General features: G+C 40.0%; 1 protein-coding gene across 1 annotated transcript in view; it reads left to right on the plus strand.

Annotated features, from left to right (window-relative positions):
* Window positions 1-19,569, plus strand: part of FRMD6 (FERM domain containing 6) — a 241,852-nt gene that overhangs the window by 69,987 nt on the left and 152,296 nt on the right. Inside the window, exon 3 of the mRNA XM_040477130.1 lies at window positions 8,346-8,410. The gene's annotated coding sequence lies outside the window, so the exon portion shown is untranslated. The remainder of the gene's footprint in view (window positions 1-8,345; window positions 8,411-19,569) is intronic.

Raw genomic sequence — 19,569 nt, forward strand, 5'->3', positions numbered from 1 at the left:
TGGAATGGAATGGAATGGAATGGAATGGAATGGAATGGAATGGAATGAAATAGAAAATACCAGAATGCATGAAGTAAAAGTTAATACCATTCCATGTAACTTTAATTTCAGCCTCGTGTGTAGTGTTATTCTGGACCAAAATGGAAAACTTATGTCTTTCTGAGGGTCACAATACAAAAGGTTAAAATCCTTTAGGCTAGCCACTGGTTCTTGGTCTGGATACTCTCTAATATTTGCCTAATTGACTTCATCATCAAGTCTCTTCTCTGAGATTTGAGTAACTTGGCCAAGATCAATATAAGGTGGTACTAAGACCGATGGCTCATCTATCCACCCTCTCCTGAATTTCTTCAACTTTCAAGCTGGACAGAAAATACTCTTACTCTAAAACATGCTACAAAACCTATCAAAAACATATCTGTGATAATGCTACTTTATATTTCTGCAACTTCTTTTCTTAATGGTGTTAGGCTTATAGATATTAATGTACATGATACCTGTGTGTTAAAATTGTCTGTTTCCTGATGGGAAAGCTGATAAAACCATAAAATAAAGGGTTTTAAGGGCTCCTATTCCAGGACAAGTTTTCAACTCTATCTTTCAAGACACATGGCTTTCCAACCTGTTGTAGGTTTCTCTATCAGTAAGTTCTTATTTATATCCAAACTATTTTCTTTTTAAAAATATTTATTTTTGAGAGAGAAAGAGATAGAGGAGTGAGTGGGGAGGGGCAGAGAGTGAGGGAGAGAGAGAATCCTAAGCAGGCTCTGCGCTTTCAGCACAGAGCGCGATGCAGAGCTTGAACCCACAGACCACGAGATCATGACCTGACACGAAATCAGGAGTTGGACACTTAACCAACTGAGCCACCCATGTGCCCCTCAAGCTGTTTTCTGTTTAATCCCATCTCATTTCCACACTTTCTGTCCTCTGTGGAGAAATTCATAGAGAAAATGGTTTAAGCAGTAAAGCTTAAAGAATACATCTGGGAATCGAGAAATTTTATTCTCAAACTTTAAACTGGAAGCTGTTGAACTCTTCTCAGAAGAAGTGTATAGAGACTCCTGTGACCGTCCCATCCCTAGTCTCCATTTCCTCCAGTCTCCATGCCCCACATCGCCTTTCAACCAAAACTTGGAGCAGCTAATTCTTTCCTTGGGTCTCTCAGTGAGGAAGTGGGCCAGAGAGGGAAGGACTGCACCCAGGCCATTAAATCTCCTTGGCAACTTGCCTAAACCTAAAAGAGGAGAAGGGAACTGTAAGGAGAAGAAGAGGAATATACCAAAATACATTCCAGATGGAGCCAAAGATTGAAGTATAACCAGGCAACCATAAATGTCCTGGAGGAAAATATGAATGGAGTTTTTTTTTAATTCTTGAAGGGTAAAAATAATGACCCCCCCCAAAAAAAAACCCAAACAACAAAAAGAAGGCATAAAAGAAAGAGTCAGTAAATTCAACTACTCAAAAAATAAGATTTTCTATTCCATTGAAATACACATATACAATGTTAAAAGTCAAAGCAGGTGAAATATCTGCTATAATTTATATAGTAAAATAACTAATTTCTATAATATGTAGAGAACTCCTATGAGCCAAAAAGAAAGAACCAAATAATACAATGTAAAAATGAACAAATAAATAGAACTAAAGGTCTTTTAAAAATGTTATCTTTCATTTATAATAGGAAAATGCAAATTAAAATGGCACACTAATTTTCAGTTATCAGATGAGCAAAGATTTAAAAATCAGTAACATTATTTAGATTAAGGTGTAAGGAAAGAGATATTCTCATACATTTGTAGTAGGTGTGCAAATTGATACAACCTCTTTGGAGGATAATTAACCATACTTATCAATAGTTTAAATATACAGACACCGTGACTCATCAATTCCATTCCTAGGATTTTATCAGATAGATATTCTCATACATAATGAAAAAACTGTATGTCCAAGACTACAGAAGAATTTTTTGTTGGGGAAAAAAAGCAAGCAATCTTAATTCTCATCTGAAAAAGGAAAGGCAAAATAAATTATTTATGTTCATTTGGACTGGATTACAAATACAGTCATTGAGCAGCTCTATGTGTACGAATGTGGAACCGTTGGTGAAGTATGTTAAATGAGAAGAGCAAGGGGTGCCTTGATGGCTCAGTCGGTTAAGCGTCCAACTTCAGCTCAGGTCATGATCTCGAGGTCCATGAGTTCCCGCCCCGCGTCGGGCTCTGGGCTGATGGCTCAGAGCCTGGAGCCTGCTTCCGATTCTGTGTCTCCCTCTCTCTCTGCCCCTCCCCCATTCATGCTCTGTCTCTCGCGGTCTCAAAAAATAAATAAACTTAAAAAAAAGAAAGTGGCCTTTAAATGAGAAGAGCAAGCCACAAACTCTTTGTGGAGTACACAGCTATTTGTGGAAACAGAAAGGGAGTGGCTGTTATTCATACATGCTGTGTATGCTTAGAACATCTGGAAGAATATACAACCAGATAACATTCATTGACTCCAATGAAGAGCAAGGTAGGCTTACATAGTCATGATTTAGCCTATCCTCCTTTATCCTTTTCTCGCTTTTGAATCTTGTACAGTATGAATGGATCACCTAATGAAAAGGTATTTTATTTTAATTAAGAGAAAAGAAAGAAAAAAAACAAAGAGAAAATGGCTGAGGGAAAGAATAGGAGGGAGAAAGATATAGAAAAGTAGATGAGTTTTACTTCTTTTTGCTAATATTTATTTATCTTTGAGAAGGAAAGCACAAGCAGGGGAGGGGAAGAGAGAGAGGGTAACAGAGAAACTGAACCAGGCTCCACGCTGACACAGCACCCCTGGTGCAGGACTCAAAGTCACAAACTGCGAGATCATGACCTGAGTCAAAGTTGGACACTCACCTGACTGAGCCACCCAGGCGCCCATGAGTTTTATTTCTAATCTGGAAATTCAAAACTCACAAATTGGAATTTAGTCAATAAACATGTAAGGATTTTCATTTCAGTGTTGTGTTAGCTGCCTAGGCATATCCAAACACTCTGTGTTCATGGAGTCATTCTAACTTTAGTATTGCAAGAAAATGACTCAAGTCCTCTTCCTGCTGGAGGAGCTCAGTGTTCGCCACCTCCAAGGCTTCTCAGAGTAGTAACATTTCCTCTGTGCACCTCTTATCCTATTTCCTGAATGGCATGAGGTTCTTAATTACACTTATAGAGTTTATCCTACAGCTTTGTGTCTTTCTGCCCTTTGCCAACTCAAATGAGTAACACAGCCTGTTACTTATTTTAATTTCCCTCCCAAAGTCTCTCAGAAAAAAGCAGTTGGTCACAGGAGAAAGTTTCATCACAGCCTGGCACAATAGACGGTCAATATTAGATAACAGATTGCCCTGGATTTAAAAGTCTTTGGGAATTTCTTAGAAACCTATTTTCTCTAACATATAGATTCGTGCCTGGTCTCAGGGCCTCAGAAACTCAGATTCTCCCCAGCACCCCTTCTTTTCTCCTGTCCCTAGAACATCAGAATGGCTGCTTTTTTATCAAGGAGGACAATCCATTTTTGCCTCTTCTGCCTTGGGAATTCTTCCAGAGGCTTTAAAAGAATCTTCTCCATGGGGCACCTGGGTGGTTCAGTTGCTTGTGTCAGAGTCTTGATTTCAGCTCAGGTTATGATCCCAGGGTCATGGGATCGAGCCCCATCAGGCTTCGCACTGACTGTGGAGCCTGCTTGAGATTCTCTCTCTCTCTCTGTCTCTCTCTCTCTCTCTGTCTCTCTCTCTTTCTGTCTCATTTTCCCTCTCTCTCTGCCCCCTCCCCTGCTCATGCTCTTGCCCTCTCTCTAAAAAAAAAAAAAGAAAAAAAAGACTTTTTCCACCAACTGCATTACACTAGTAATGGGGGGAAGAAAGGTCTAAATGCTCAGTTATAGAGGACTGATTACATAAATTGTAATACGCCAACACAATGGAGAATGATACATTCACTACAAATTATTTGAAATTCCATATTTACAGGAATAGAAAAAATTTTATAACATATCAAGTGAAGTAAGAAGTTTACAAAATAATGTGTGTATAGTCAATGTATATGATATAAATACGTATACAGTATGCATATGGTATATACGTATGTAATGTGTATACGTATGCTCTTACATATATATGTATATGAATATATTATCCCATTTTTAAAAATTTATTTTGAGACGGAGAGAGAGAGAGTGTGAGCAGGGTAGGAGCAGAGAGCGAAGGAGTGAAAGAATCCCAAGCAGGCTCTACGCTGTCAGCACAGAGCCTGACATGGGGCTCGATCTCATGCACCATTATCATGACCTGAGTTGAAATCAAGAACCAGACACTTAACTGACTGAGTCATCCAGGAGCCTGTATATTATCCCATTTTTTAAAAACTCTACATAATATACATGTTTATATTTGTTGGAAGTATAGACATCAAAATGTTAACTGTATAACTCTTGGGGTGGCTTAGAGGATTTGTTTATATTTTGAAGATATAATTATTCTGTAATAAGTATCTATTGCTTAAAAAAAAATAAAAGTATAAAAGAAAATATCCACTGGGCAAGAGGGTAGCAGTGACAACAACTCCCCAGGGTCTTTCAGGGGCAGACCTCTGCTCTAAATAATCGGCTGATACAGTTAGAATCAGCCACTCCTGCCCCCCCCCCCCCCAGATGCCTGGTCCCTAAAGAGACCCTTTCCTTTCGTGCTCTCTTGCCCCAACACCTATTTTATAGGAGAATCTCTATCTTTGCTAAGAAAAGGTGAGATTCGAAAAGAATAAAAAATAAGAAAAAGCACAGAATTTCCTTTCCTTTTTTCTTAAAACTGTAGGCAATTCAAATATTTAATGTAATGTTTTCTGTAACTTTTCCATCTTAAGAGGTATTACAAGTTGGCCCCTCTTCTCTTCCCAGGTAGCCTCAAAGAAGGAGGATGAAATCTCATCCTCTAAGTCAACAAGATGAGACTGAGCTAAAAAGGGAAAAGACTTCCTAGGGGAACATGAGCATCAGTGATAAAGTATATATCAGAACCAGAAATCCCAGGGAATCTACCATTAGACTATAGGGCCAAACAGAAAGGAAGCTGGATATGAAACACCAGTGTGGGCTTACTGGTGGGCACAAGCTGGGTATGAGACCACACCTGGCCTGCACACTGGCAGGCTAGGCAGCGATGTCTATGTGCAAAGGATTGCAGCCTGATTCCTAAGTCAGAACAGATTGCCTCCCTTTACCCTAGGCACCTTCTTCTGAAAACTTGGCATGTTTTATCTTCAGGGACCTCAGAGATCATTTAATATGCCTTTCTCATCTGAGGAACCAAAACCGAGACAGGTTAATGGATTTCGACAAGTTCACAGAGCTAGTTAATAGAAGAGCCAAGAGAAAGCCCACGGGGCTGGGCTAAAGAAGTAAACACATTTGGGATGACCAGGTGAATAAATGAATGACTGTTCCAATACAAGTATGGAACTCATTCTAGATCTAACACATGCTGCTTGCATTGCCTGACCATTGGGTGCTCTGTACATTTCCTCAGAGCATACCAGAAGGAATTGGTTGCCCACAGTAAATATTCATACAGATGTGCCTTACTTTGGGACACACAGGGCTATATTATAGGTAGATCTGACTATATCTCAAATACATAGGAACAACTCTGCTTAAATAAAATTCTTTGTGAAATAGGTAAATTTTCTGGAAGAGAATAATCAACCTCAACTTATCTACTATCTCACTCCAAATTTTCATGCATAACATGCGCTTTGCATGGATCTTCCTATAGTAAGTGACCTGAAGGAGCTAACGGAGCATCCATCCTTCATATGTGAACATAGCCTGGTAACCTCCACTAGAGAACATACATTTCTCTATGTATGTTCATATCATGAACAATCATGATCACCAGCGTACTTACAGAATCCAAAGTTCGACTCTTTGTGTACGTTGTCCATGATATTTTCCTCTGTGGATTGAGAACAATTTTATACAGTGTCCTTCTGTGTGTAAGTTGCTTGAACATTCTAAAGTGAGGCTGAGAGGACAGGATCACTGATTGTGACCGAATTGATTGAAGTGGAGCATATATCACAGCTCTCTGTGTGGGAGGCCCTATTAACGTACAGCAGGGTCATAAGCTCAAATGCCCACAGAGGCCAGATAGGGGATCTACATGAGCACAGCATGTTAGGTGAAAGAAGTTAGGGGGATTTGTTTGGGCAGTGGAGAGCAGAAAGTCAGTGCCCTGTCCAATGGGGGTGGGTTTTACTCAGCTGTAATTCATTGTTACCAGGCAGAAATATATCCCAGGTTTTGATAGACTGTCCAATTGCAAGAGAAAATCTAAATCTATACATTTTAATGTAAAATCGTTCAACTTGTTAACATTGGTAACTAGTTCAAATTTCTTTGAAAACATGGCAAGTGATGGTCAAGTAAAAAGCTCTTTGGCCCACTGGTGACCATTTTGAGGTTTCTGGACACCCTATAAAGATATTTAGTGAGTGAGATTAAATAGTATAAATGCACGCATTCGTTTTCTGAATAAAACACAGAGAAAGACCACTTATCTTTTTATACAAATTTTATGTATCCTTTAATCTACTTTAATCACTTCTAAATCAACTTAAATCACTTAAATCACTTAAATCAACTTCCTAAAGTTGTCCCCAACTCTCTGACATCATATATCTGTATGGTCTGTACTAAACAGTCCATGCTAAATAAACTCTGTCCTCTTTCTCCTTGTTTGTAATTATTTCACATGTGCAGATCTTATATTAAGACTTCATTATAAATAATTCCAGGACAAAAACCATAGTCTAATAGTTCTTTTATGCCAGCCTCAAAGTTCAATAAACATTTGCAGTTGTTTTTTTTTTTTTTTTTTTCAGTAAAGGAAAAAGAGGATAGCCTTTGCTGACACACAAATACATAGTTATACTAGAAATGAGTTGAGTATCTTGACGTTCCTGAATTTCTAGCCTAGGCAAGTGAACAAATCCAAGTCTGTGGGCACTGTGCCCTGCTGAGCTGAGAAGAACTGGCTTGCTATAAATTTTTAAGAAGAAAGCAGTTAGTAGAATAGTCATGAGTTCATCATGCCTTTTCTAGAATAAAAATATTGTAGAATGTATATTATCCAATGGAGGTGATGTGGTCCTGTGTAAGTCCTGACTTCAAAAAGTTTTCTGAGCCAACTCTTGTCTGCAGGAAACCTGCCATTTGTTTAGGCAGTAAGAGAATGGTAGGCTCACTTAGAGAAGGCCGAACTCATGTTTCACATTCACAAGTCAGAACTTCTTGGGCTATTTTAGAACGATTTGAAGCAGCAGAATCATGAGCTGCAGTCAACCTTAATCCAGAAATGAATGCATTGGGAGGAGAAATGGAGCAAGCACTGAAACTCCAGAAATGACCAACCGCTATCTTTGTCCCGATGGGTGGCCAAGCGATGGCTCTCATCACAAGCAAGTTTTGCAGTATGCTGGACATTAAAGTTATCTCTACACTAACAGAAGCAGGCTTCAGAGTCAGAACAGCTAGGCATGTGTGTCAGGGCAACCACAAACGTGTCTGGGAGGGGGCCTAGCGTTTGGTTTGAATTGGCCAGTACCACTTGAAGTGTGGAAACAATACCCCTGTGGATCCCTAAGTCCGCTGAGCTTGATGTGATGGGGAATCCAAAGGCAAAAGTGAACAGACCAGTTCTGATGTGAATTGACTGTCTGACCAAAGAAAAGCATAGTATTTTCTTCCTTACTGGGAAATACTGAAAAGATACTCACAGAGCACTTTTACTGAAAATGTTTTCTCTCTCCATACTCCTTATTTTCACAAAACGACCTACGTGCCTTTCAGATACTTCGCAGTTCTCATCATTTTCTGCATATTATTCAGTAGTTAAAAAAAAAAAAGAAAAACATTACCAAGTAAACAGGACTCATTACATTAGGAAGTAGATTTTGGAATGCAAAAAAAAAAAAAAAAGAATGCTTTGGTTACTAAAAATAATGCCTCGACTTAGGCAAACAATACTTGGGTCAAAATAAACGTTAACATTGTTTAGAAAATTTAGTTGTATCTCTGATATAATTATCACCTTCTATTCAATAGAATTTTCTAAATAATGAAACGTCTTTTTTTAGTTGTCACTGTGTTGATCCAATTACATCTTCATCTGTAAATTTGTTTAAGTTGCTAATAAAAAGCAAATGCGGAAAATACAATGAATATATCTTCGGGATAATGGTGTTTATCCAAAAGTTACTATTAATTACAATGACAGAGTAATTTGGATTTCCTTTCTTAATTGCCTCTTATATTTCTCTCAACAGGCTTTACATCCATTTTTTATTTCTCATGAGGCTTCTTCTGGTTGGAAACTACCAAATTTCATCAGGTAAGGAGTACTAAATGTGAACCTGAAAAGCTTGTTGTGAAGGAACCCAAGTTTAGAAAATCCAAAGATGTGTCAGCTCTGGACAAACGTCTAGAATATGAACTAGGAAAAGTCCAGCAGGATCTCTAGTTATTTTAGTGGATCTGGCAGTTTGGTCCCCACACCAACATCAGCACAGTGCCCCACACCAGCATCAGTGCCACCTGGAAACTTGTTAGCAATGCAAACTCTTGGGCCCTTCCTTGTGCTTTAACAAACTTGCCAGGTGTTTCTGATGCACACACAAGTCTGAGAATCTCTGCTTTAGATGACCTTTATGGACCAAAGGAACAGAAAATATCTCCTCTGGATTGATGGGGATTTGATGGATTTGATGTCTCTTCTTCCTTTCTTTTCTCCATTGTATTTTCCTCCTTCCTGCAAGTTCATCCATTACTCATTTAGCAAGCTCAAGTTTGCGTCACAAAATCATACTACATTAAAACCTGTAATTACTGTCTTTATGACAACTTAATTGCTATCTAATATGGGACTCCATCAAAATTAGCTATGCAGTAGAAGTTGTCGACTAATTAACTTTTTTTAAATCCCTTTTTTTAGGCTTTAGAAGGAAAACCTCTGTAGTCACATAAGACACATCTAGAAAAGGGTGCCCACTTTCTAAGACAGTTGCCTTTTATGCCTAATATCTGTAGGACATTCTCTTTACAAGTTAATATTTTTATCTGGGCTGCAAGTGTTGAAGTTTCACCTCTGAAGTCATCTGCAAGGATTGTGTGGTCCAAAAGGAGCTCATGTTCTCTTGTAGTGTTTAGGATATGTTTGAGGTCTGAACAGTATTTGTTATCTCTAATTCTGGAAGCCAGTCTTGATAGCTTCCCAGCAGCCATTTCACCACCAGCCTTAATGTAATTTGGTGTAATCCTGTGCATACCTATGAATGTCTGCTAATCTATGAATTATGCTGTCATTCTGAAGTGATTGCTAAATGCTGCCCCCAAAATGCCTTTGTTCAAGATATCCCTCCCTTGCAGAGATCTACATGATTTCTTCTCTGTAGCATGCATATTTCATGGGCAAGTAGGTATTGGAGTCTATAAGACTGTTTCCTCGTTTGTAAACTGGAGACAATGAAAGAATCTACTTGTTAGTATTGTTGTAAGAAATAATGAAAATAATCTAGATGCACTTAGCACAGTGCCTGGCTAAATAAATATTAGCTATGATTAAAAAATTATTAATAGAATTATACATTCAAAAATGTCACCTTAGACTTCATACCATTAAAAACAAGCACAAAGGGGAGAGATCAAGTGTATCTCCCTTGCATGATTCCAACCACTACTACATTATATTTTCCATGGAGATTTACTGTTTTCAGCTCTCTGCTCTCTTAATTCCTTGGCCATTGCTGGAACTCCAGCATGGGGCCAGGTAGAATTAAATACATGATAGAGTGTAGGAATCCATCATCCATGGCCGACCTGTAGGGCTAGGAGAGCACAGAGTAGTGTCTGCAATTAGTTCCTCTAATACCTATCAGCCCTTTAGAGCAAAATCCAAAAGGCCAACAGGATGACCCAAGTGCAGGCATCAGAAGTCAGAAGGCATAAAGAGAACTCTGAAAGGTGATTTACCTCCCTAACCTCTATTCAACTTACAAAACACAACATGTATCCAATTTTTAAAGATTTCGGGAGAAGGAAATTTCCCTAATATCTTATATAGATACTGATATAAATAGATTTATGACTAATAAATCTAACAAATTGATGACTTTGGCGAGAGAAGGGATGCAGAGATAGGAAAGGAGATTCTTGGAACAGAGGTATATAAAACATTAGGATTAAATAAATGTCCAATAAAGAAGAGATTTCTGACTTTGAATTAGTGACATAGAAAAATGAGAAACATCTGGAATCTGTACTTATTTTGCTGGTCAGAAACACAGTTGAGGTCCTTTTTTAAATTGTTTACTTTGTAAAGACTTATTAAAAACAAATGTCTAAGGTGGTTAAGAAGAGAATGTAGTTTAATTCAGAACCCCAAGGCCTTAAAGGGAACTCTTTAATTTCAAAGAGTTTTTACTTTCCATCAACTAAGCTTAATTCTGTCTCCTCAAAGGAGTCCTTTTGTTCCATTTTAATACACAGTTGAAGAGTCAAAGGCTTACAGATCTATTTGAAATTTAATAGTACATTTTTGGGGGAAGATAGAGGACTCGTTTTTCTCATGATTCTTAAGTTATTTTATATGATTTTTCCATAACCAGCACTCCTCCATAATAAAATAATCTAATGGAAGGAGATCTACCTAGACATTGGCTCTTATTTTTATTAATGATGCAGTTGGGAATTATAAGTGAGGTTTCCCTCTTTTATTTCTGAGAAAGATTAGTTCTATGGATAGGCTTCTGCCCAAGACGGACTAGGGAGTGAGTATACAACAGGTTTATGGGTTACTTAAATCCTACTGTGTTCTCAATTGGGGCTTTCACATGCCCTTGCTGGGGCTCATAACTAGTCACTCACTAGAAGGAAAGCAGGCCAATGAGGTGACCCAGGGTGTTGGGATTCTGAAGGGACCACCTCCCCACCCTCTCCCACCCTGGGGATTATTTCATGCCAATACCCTGCTGTGCCTTTTATCATCCTTTCTGCCTGTATGAGACAAGGGAGAAGGGAGGTGGGAGGGATGATGAAAAGGAGATTTCTGGAAGTGAAATAGGTATTCTCTCCTCCTACATCAATCTGCTATTCTTCTTAAGTACTTTACAAGAAAGTAAATATTGTGAAGAGCCAGATCTCAGGTGAGCCATGGAATGGAATTGTACATTAGACATAAAGTGTATTAATGAAATTCTGGGGGCATACTGACTTCCCATGATGCTACTGCTGAACCAGTCTCATGCTGGTCTTCTGTATTCAGATCATGGTAATGAAGAAAGTCCCCGTGTCTTCTCTTTTTTATACCCAAGTTATTAAATTCAGGAGTGTGGACCACTTTACCTTACAAGAGGCAAGGGTTGAGGGCAGATGACCACATGCCAAAGCTGTCATTCTCAAAAAGAACAGAAGAATCTCCACTTATAGTTCAGACCACAGGCCTGGTTGTCTTTCTCATGAAGTAGCTTTACTGTAAATTAACAAGTAGGAATACTTTGCGGGGATGGGGGTGGGAGGAGGGGGGAGTGGTGTGGAGCTAAGTTTGCTTTCTAGGAGGCATTCCCAGAATCCCATAATCATTAGCTTAGCTCTTGTTAAATTCATCATCCTCCAGCCTAATTTTTATTTTCTACTTGAAACATCTCTTTAGATAATGGTTTCCATAGAATGAATAGCCACTGTGTGCCTTCATGCTTTCTTTTATATATGCAAAACCTACCTTTGATTCATTTTGAGGACAGTCCTTGGTGTTCTCTCCCTACCCTATTCTTTATGGTTTAGTAAGCATCAGTCCTCTCTGCCTCCAGCCTTCATCTTTTTGGACTGAAAGGTGTGATAATTCTCCCTTACACTCGGCCTTTCTAGTTCCCTTTTCTGGACGTGCCCTGGAGTTTATTGGCCCAAAGAATTCCAAGCATATAGGGCAGTATATGTGCAAAAGCAGAATATAAATATTCACCAAACCTTTAAAACTACCCTAGGAAAAAAGTGTGTATTTTTTAAGATCTATATGGATTTTGTAATCCTAAAATAAAATATAAACCCATTGCTTTTATATAAGACCCATGTGGATTTTTTCCAACACACTGTGAAGCCTATAAAAATAACTCTTCTGTGTCTAGAGAGATGATGCCCACCAGTTACTCAAAATGGCTGCCAGGAACACTTCCATTAATTCTAGTTTATAGCTGAGAATGGCTTAAATTTTCATCTTAAGATTTATTACTTAATGTAATTTTAAAATATGGCTTAAATTTTAATTTTAAGATCCAGAGATGATCTAAAATAAAAATTTGGAGGAAAAGAATTCAGGTCGATTTTCTACTGACATGAAATGATTGTGTAAAAGACAGGCTATGATTATAAAGACAGCTTTGTCTGCGCTCCTTGTGTGTCAGGTCTTTGGTCTTACGTCAGCTGAAGGGGCCCACCTGGCTTTGACTTCTCCCATAGATGCTCCCTGGCTGAGGGGAGTGGAATTACCTTTCTGTGACCTCCCTGTACTGGCTATACTTCATGGACTTCCTGGGTACCCATCAAACTGTTTCCATTTTCATGAGATTTTACAGAACTTTAAGTCTTCTAGTCACAAATTGTTTTCTTTGTGAAACCCTCAGACATTTGCTTTCCCTCTTCATCACAATGGCAGGAATAGAGCTTTCACATGATTTTTTAATGGGATTCAGCTGCCCAAACTGCAGTGCCTTCAGCTGCACTTTGGAATTTGCTATGTCTCTGCCTTATTTTTCATTTGCAGATGTCTGGAACTCAACCTCTTCTCTCCTCTTCTCTCCTCTCTTCACTTCCCTTCTCTTCCCTTCCCTTCCCTCCCTTCCCTTCCCTTCCCTTCCCTTCCCTTCCCTTCCCTTCCCTTCTCTCTCTCTCTTTCTCTCTCTGTCTCAACCAGCAAGAGCTCATGGACATGAGCTGTATCCTTGCGAACGTGAACCTATCAGTAGATATTCCCAAATGAGGCAAATGTCACTCTATTTCAGCCAGTTTCAGCTATGGTCACACATTTTTTAAGAAAATAGATATGCACTGGAGCACCAGGTGCCTGTCAGCACCAGGCAGTCACCAGCCATCAAGTGTGACCATGAGCCAGAACAAATCCAGCTTGAGCCCTGTGGTCAGCGGTGGGGAGAGGAGCAGCCAGCATATGAGAAATAAAGGGGAGTCAAAATAATTCAAAGATCAGGGCAGGCTTGACACCCAAGACACAGGAAGACGATTTGTAGGAAGAGTCTCTGACACCAGGGTGCATGGAGTCTGCAGGAACCACAGGGACAAAGCATGAGGAAGCACAAGGCAAGTGTATGTGCCAGCATCAAAGGAGCCCTTCTGATCATTTCCTGCTTCTGAATGTCTCCACATTCCTGTGGGACTGACAGTAAGCCCAGTATAGGTGGGAACAGGGGAATGAGATGAGAACAGGCACAAAGAATCTGATGTATCTTTTAGTAGGAGGGGCAGTGACATAGAGGAGGAAGAATTCTTTAAAAGCACACATAGGAACATTAAACATAATGTAGTTTGCCAAGTCCATTCACACCGACTGAAAATTCCTCTGTCTTCTAGCTCTACACATGCCTATCTCATCTCTTCTTTTGAAGCAGACTGCTTTTTAAAATCTTTATCCTATAAAATTCAACATATTATCTCCTGTGACAGACCTTGTTTCTGCGCTCCATAAGTAAACATCACCCAATACGTCCTTCCACCCCTAAACTAACAAACTCCATCTTTTCTTTGAACCCCAGCATATTATCTCTTGGCCCAGTTCTCAGTGTTTCCATTTTCCACCATCTGCAAAATCTTCCCTGTCTTCAGAGCCCGTAACAGTACAGATCTATGCACGCTGGGGACAGGAGTGTCCCAATATCGAATTAGTTACTTTGACCATCTTGTTTGGCCTGTTGTGTACGTGTTGTATGGAAAACAGGTCCTTGTCCTGGTTCCATCTTGCACTGGCCATGAACATGAGGCAAGTGTCTTTCTTTCCTTGAGCTTCTCCTGCCTATTCCAATGAGCTATGGTAAGAATCAGATGAAGTAATGGAAGGGAAAGGATTATAAATTTTAAAGTACTACGGAAAGCATTGTTATAAAATATGGGTCCTTGGCTCACATTGAGGTGGGGTACCTTCAGTCATTCTTTTAGCTTGTTTATGTAACCTCTGGTGAAATATTAATCGTTGCTAAGTGGCATACATTTCAGTATTGCTTATTTCTTCTGTGGCTTTCACAGGGCAGTCACACCTGCCATGAACTGATAATTCCTCAGAAGGGTTGGGGTGGAAAGACATGTAACTAAAAGGGACTAGGAGGCCTCCGGTTAATGAGACATCTTAGATAGGAGTCATTTTAGCTACTCCAACCCAGAAAAGGACAAAAACAACGGCAGCAATATTGTAAAAACCATAGCAAAACAGCCAATAACTTAGCACTGTTTCTTTTCACTTGAAATTTCCATTCACCCATGTTTGATCTCATAGCTACCACCATCATGGACATCAAATTTTACTGATGTCCTACTAGCTCCATTAAATTTCAACACATATTTTTACTTATCAATTATGTGCCAAGCCCTCTGCAAAGTGTATAACAATGAGTAATTTACAGATTATTCCTTAAGAAACTCACATACGGATAAACACACACATAAATAATTTTAACTGTGAACGTTGCTACAGGGGAGGTATATTCAAAGTGCAGGGGGAGTACAGAAGTTGGAGTAACTCAGCCAACTCTGTATGGGAAGCTGGAGAGGAGGTAGCATGTGATCTGGGCCTTTAAGGATGAATAGAACTTGGTCAGAGAGTGAATACAGTCCAGTAGTTTAGTACATGGGCTGTGGGGCCAGCCCAACCGGTTCAAATCCCGACTCTGTCACTTCCCACCTGCAAAACTTGGCTAGTTACGTATCTTTTGATGCGTCCATTTTCTTATTTCTACCATATGATATTATATGATACTAACAGAGCCTACCTCAAGGGTTATCATGAGCAGAAATCAGTTCAGGCATGCATAGTACTCAGAACAGGTCCTGTCATGTGGACAACCATTTAATTAGTAGTCATTATTATTGTTATTATTATTCTTCACCAAGTCAACAAGCAGGAAAGAGATTCTTGGAAGTCTTAGAGACCTGGTCTCTGAATTTAAGAGATTTCTTTTTTTTTTTTAACTTTTTTTTTAAACGTTTATTTATTTTTGAGACAGAGAGAGACAGAGCATGAACGGGGGAGGGTCAGAGAGAGGGAGACACAGAATCTGAAACAGGCTCCAGGCTCTGAGCTGTCAGCACAGAGCCCAACACGGGACTCGAACTCACGGATTGTGAGATCATGACCTGAGCGGAAGTCGGCTGCTTAACCGACTGAGCCACCCAGGCGCCCCTGAATTTAAGAGATTTCTATGGTCATGATTATTATTATTCAAAACAATAAAGCTAAAACGTATGTGCCTGGCACTCGACACCTTACATATGTAGCTTGACTTCATTCTCATTGTGGTTCTGAAAGTCACAAAATGTACACTGAAATATCAGTAATGCTACAAAGAATATGAAGTGAAAAATAAGTGGCACGTAGGGTGGATGAAAGAGAAGTACAAAAGGAAGGATATTTATAACCTAAAGTAAGGAGGCAAAAGTCAAAGGGTTTGCAAAATAAATGGTAGGCTTGAGCCAAATGAGGTTCCAGACATGGTTTTTTGTTGTTTTTATTTTCATGTTTTGTGTTTTTAGTTTTTGTGTTTGTTTCCTTGCATGCTTATTGACAGGCCTGCCCTTTCCAGTCTACTCCAGTTCCCAGTGCCCATCTCCTACCCAAGCCTGAAAACATTTCAGTATTGAAGTTTGTGACATACGGACAAGGATCTAGAACCTGAAATTGGCAGCTTCTCACGTGTGTCAAACAGTGTTTTCATGCCAGGCACTGTGATAGGTACTTTGAGACACATGATCCATATAACATGCTGAATAAAGGTATTATTATCACCAATTTACATATGAGGAAACTGAGTGTGAGAAGGGCTAAGCTCTTAAAAGGACAGGGTCAGAGGCACCAAAGCAGGGAAGTACATGGAGTGTTTGAGACTCATTTGACTGGAAAAGAGGATTTGTGCAGGGGAGTTATAAGAGCACAGGTAGAAGGGGTTGGATGAGGGATGCCTGGGTGGCTCAGCCGGTTAAGCGTCCGACTTTGGCTCAGGTCATGATCTCACAGTTCGTGAGTTCGAGCCCTGCAGCAGGCTCTGTGCTGACAGCTCAGAGCCTGGAGCCTACTTCGAATTCTGTGTCTCCCCCTCTCTCTGCTCTTCCCCCACTCATGCTCTGTCTCTCTCTCCTCCAAAAAAAAAATTAAAACATTAAAAAAAATTAAAAGAAGAGGTTGGATGTTCTTGAAGGCCAGGCTAAGGAATTAGAACATGGCTACATGAAGGTAATAAGTGATAAGCTTCCTTTTCTTCTTTATGGCTTTATGAAACTCACCCACAGCAAACATAAGGGCTGCCACAAGGCTCGCTATAAAATGGGAGAGGTGCTGGGAAGGGCGGAAGATGTTCACTCGTCTTTGGAGAATGCTCCGCTCTAGGCAGGGATGGTCCTTCAGCTCTCATGACAACATAAGGGAGGAAGGCCTCTCCAACAAATATTCTCAGCTGAGCTTTTATTCATATATTACGTCATTTTTAAGAAAATGGCCACTCGGTTTCCCTCCCTAGATTCCAGTCCTTGAGATCTGAGTAATATTTAAGTCTTACACAGTAGAGCGCCCTAAAATCAAGAGCAAACTCTTTAACCTTTGATTCTAAGAAGTTCTTTCTGGTATTTCTCCTGTTTACTTTTTCGCCCTCATCTTGCTCCACTCCCATGATGCACCTCGGCCATACTATTGTTCCCGGAAAGCACCAGGAACAACAGTGCTTTTCTCCAAAGCACTGCAACAGGCCACACACTACCCCTAACCTCCATAATGCTTTGCTCTTACTTCTAGGATACAACCTCTCACTGAGAATGTGCTTTTTGTCTATATTAGACTATAAGCTCCATGATGGTAGGAACACTTGTTCTCTACTGATTTCCTGCATCTGACACATCTCAGCATGTAGTCACTACTCTGTAACAATTTTCCAAATGAACAAGTAAATGATTAAATGAGAGAGTGAGTGTTCTGATCCCCTGGTCCTTATGGTTCACCTTCACCTTCACCTTGCCAGTGAACTTTCCCCTCTCTAATTGTCTGTCTGACCCTAGATTCCCCCCAACACCAACTTGATCATCGATTTCCATGTCACTTTCCAGGTCTTACATATCCCCCACTCTATTTACCATCTGACACATGCACACGCTCACCACCACCAAAAACAACAAAATCTGTTTTCTCTCTCCTTTCTGGTGGTCATCCTTTGCCAAAACCTATCATTCTGTTGCTGTTAGCCATGAAACATTTTGTGTCTCTTGGGTTTCCTCTCAGATCTAACAATTATGTTTGAATGGGCTCATCTGGAAAAAAAAGATATGGGGATGGCAGCCACATCTCGATTCTGTAGCATTGTTGTTGGCAGTTCTTAGAATAGAGAGGAAGTATGTGTGCTTATAGTGTGTGTGTGTGTGTGTGTGTGTGTGTGTGTGTGTGTGTGGTCTATCAACCTGCAGCTGGGGACGGTCTGGCTAACTCTCATGGAATGAGTAGCCTGGGAAGAACATTTGATACCTGCCTGCTCATTGGAAAGGGGAAGGCCCTAGCTGGGCAGTCCCAGCTCTAGGGGCTCAGGAGGAGCTCTGCCTAGCAGGCCAAACCTGGTAGTCCAGTACTGGCAATAATAATAATTGCTAACACCTATGAGAACTCCCTATGTTCCAATCACTGTGCTAAGCACTTAACATAGATTATTTCAATTCTTTCTTACATCAGCCCTATATGGTGGGAGCTCTTATTACTCCTGTTTTGTAACTAAGGAAACTGAGGCACAGAGAAACTAAGTAGCTTGCACAAGATTACACACTAAGTGATGGAGCCAGGATTAGAACCCATGCATTCCAACAACAGAACTCCATCCAGTATGGAAGAGTTCCAAGCAGGTAGCCCTTAGTCACTGAGAGTTAGAATGTGGAAGCAACACACATACAAAAACAAACATCTGTTTTTACAGTATAGCTCTCACAACTGGGGAAAATAGAAGAATCGTTTGCTTTAAGGAACAGATAAAGAGGTTCGTTAAAAGTATCGTCCAGGGGCGCCTGGGTGGCTCAGTTGGTTAAGCAGCCAACTTCAGCTCAGGTCACGATCTCGCAGTCCATGGGTTCGAGCCCCGCGTCGGGCTCTGGGCTGATGGCTCAGAGCCTGGAGCCTGCCTCCCATTCCGTGTCTCCCTCTCTCTCTGCCCCTCCCCCGTTCATTCTCTGTCTCTCTCTGTCTCAAAAATAAATAAAACGTTAAAAAAAAAAGTATCTTCCAAACATGTTGTATTTCTCAGGATGTTTATAAATTTGTAAATGTATTCCATTATACATACAGGGAGATTAAGGGAGCACTGGGCTGCCACACATTGAACTGCAAGTTCCCAGGAATTGTGCAGTGCACAGACTGCTCAGCCTTACACAGTGGCTCCAGAAGGCATGCTTCTTTATACCCATAAATTAATATAGGGACCAAATGACAATGTATTAATGGGGCTTGAGCTAGTGTGTCCTTCAAAAACTAAATAAAGGAAAACATGAAACAATGATAACCTGCCGATCATAATAGAATAGAAAGAAGATGTCTTTCCCAGTGTGGCTGCAGAGAGACTCTGCAATCTCCTCTGTCACCACCCCTTCCCAATCGACTTTATCAGCGTCACTTGCCACTGTTCCTTGTACACACATCTTCCCATACTTCCTAAATTGTGTAAATGCTTCTTCCCTCTTCCTCAGCCTCTCCCCATCTTTCTTTACTTATTACCTCCTTCTTCAAGATGTAGATATTCTTCGATCCATTCATTCAACAGATGTTTTGGGAGCACCTACCATAACCCAGGCCTTGAAGAAGATGCAAAGTGACAGAGATGAGGAAGGTGTTCCTCAACCCCAGGTTGCTCACAGTCTAGAGGGGATTAAACAAAGTGAGTCTTCTCTAGGAAGTTTTATAAACACTCTCTTTTCTTCCCCCCATCTAGAGGAATTCTCATGTTCTGGAAACATGTACAGTGCATTTCCGTATGGGTTAAGGAACGATGTAAAACACTTAAAACTAATACACTGTAGAAAAACACAATATTTTGAAAAATGTAAATCAGTAAGTTTATATGTCTGTATCTCTTCTGGTCCGTTTTGTGAGGGGGCAATAAATATGGAAAGTTAAAGTTCAGTTGATTTTCTCTAGATACTTACCAAATTCTTGACATCACATTTTACTGTGTTGTTAAGATTCAAAGAGTCTACCCAGTGCTTGTGCTGAGCAAAAGAAACGTATATATCATTCTAGCCTGGAAATGATTTTTTTTTTTT

The sequence above is a fragment of the Herpailurus yagouaroundi genome, unplaced genomic scaffold (assembly GCF_014898765.1).
Source record: "Herpailurus yagouaroundi ecotype Mexico unplaced genomic scaffold, PumYag 141, whole genome shotgun sequence".
Taxonomy (NCBI): Eukaryota; Metazoa; Chordata; class Mammalia; order Carnivora; family Felidae; genus Herpailurus; species Herpailurus yagouaroundi.